Below are 1,774 nucleotides of genomic sequence, written 5' to 3'. Positions count from 1 at the left end.
CTAATATTACAGAGGGGCAAGGGTGACCTAAATGAGATGTAAAAGCATCTCACAGGGCACTACTCAGTCAAGTGTCCATACCCGGAGCTGGCGGACACCCGCCCCACAAGGGGTCACAGCTCAAAGTTGAAGAAGCCACAAGTCCAGAAAACTGTGAGGGCAAACTTTTTCGGGGTGAGAATTGTGAACTCTTGGAACAACCTGCCAGAGAGGGCTGTGACGGCACCGAGTGTGAGCTCTTTCAAGACCAGAATTGACACCAAAGCGTCAGCGTTCTTTACATTTACCCGCTTGATCTTCATGGACCCTAAACACGAAAGTGTTGTAAAACATTACCATAACTCAGTCAGTAACCAGAATCTTTTTACCTGGAAACTATTCGATGCAAAGAATCTCAAAGTAAGCATTAGTTGATGAATAAGAGGTAGAGATGAACCATAGCCAACAGGTCTGTCAAGTAGATGCTCCATATCATGGAAAATATCAAGGAAATTTCCCTTGTTGAAACCTATATAGTTGTCTGAATTGAGTGTCATCATAAAAATTGATAGGATTCTGCCTGTCTACCATCAGTCTTCTCTCTACAAAATTTCCAATTTGACGATATCGCCGAAAAGTGGCGTGCTGTCTGTTAAAATTCATGTTGACTGGCTATCTTAAATGATGGATAGGCTGCTAAACCTGCCTCCACCTCCAGGCTGGATTAACGCGAGGATCGACAAATCCGATCTCAAACCCGGTTTGAATCTTTGTGTTGGCTCAAGGCAGCGTTCTGAATACCAAAAATCTTCAATCTTCGCTCGATCCTTGGTTTAAACTTTTATGCGCAGCTCCTTCCCTTTCCTCATAAAGATTGGTGTCCGTTTGGTAAGGATGAATTCGTTTGGGTAAGGTTTCCATTCTTCGTGAGGACGTGTGTAATATAGTCACTAGCTGGGATATCAGGTGTTGCCCGATTTTTTTTTTTCCGATTTTATGCAAAATTTAACCAAGCCAAATTCCATCTCTGTGTTAAGAACTATGGCTGTGCAAAAGGTGGCCCACTTATAGGTGGGGACTGGCCGTCTCCTCCCTTGTTTTAGATATTCGTGACCAGTCTCGAGGCTATTTGCCGAAACACTTTAAATTCCATATCCTTGTCTTAAGAATCGTGGCCGTGCACAGCAAACAAACAGAAAAACAGATGTTTGAATGAGGAGGTTCTACCATGGGGGGCGGGGGGGACACCACAGGGCCAAACGCCCAGACTTCCACCTTCGTGATACTTCTTGGGTTCACACGTACTGTACCTACACGAACAAAAAATCCGCTGCTTTCCACTAAAATCATAGACGTGTATAGCGAAGAGACCCACAAACAGGCTAATTAACAAACAAACAAACAAACAGATTGAGAGGATAAACGCTCGCCTCCTGAAATACGAGTCGCTGTCCCAGTGGCGCAATCGGTTAGCGCGCGGTACTTATACGACAGTGTCTGAGCCATGCCGAGGTTGTGAGTTCGAGCCTCACCTGGGACATTACTTTTGGGATTCTCGTGAAACTTGACGCTTTAGGTTTAAGGAGGCGTTTACCCGACTTTATTAAAAATTTCATAACCACAGGACATTTGCTGTCAAACTTTCGAAAAATAACGTAAAGTCGGACATATTTGTCCAAGAAAACGGGGTACCACAGGGCAGCATTCTCGGTCCTGTTTTATTTCTAATTACAATGAATGAGTTTCCGTCATTAGCTCCCGTGCCACGAGGAATTAAGATCTCCCTCTTCGCCGA

General features: G+C 44.4%; 1 non-coding gene across 1 annotated transcript; it reads left to right on the top strand.

The window, feature by feature from the left end:
• Positions 1–1,429: 1,429 nt before the first annotated feature.
• Positions 1,430–1,519, top strand: Trnai-uau. The gene is given in 2 exon segments: positions 1,430–1,467; positions 1,484–1,519. It is a non-coding gene; the product is annotated as a tRNA-Ile (tRNA).
• Positions 1,520–1,774: the final 255 nt, after the last annotated feature.

Source organism: Homarus americanus, unplaced genomic scaffold, assembly GCF_018991925.1.
Source record: "Homarus americanus isolate GMGI-L3 unplaced genomic scaffold, GMGI_Hamer_2.0 scaffold59173, whole genome shotgun sequence".
Classification (NCBI taxonomy): Eukaryota; Metazoa; Arthropoda; class Malacostraca; order Decapoda; family Nephropidae; genus Homarus; species Homarus americanus.
Note: the sequence above shows the minus strand (reverse complement) of the source record. Positions and strands in the feature narration are given on the sequence as shown.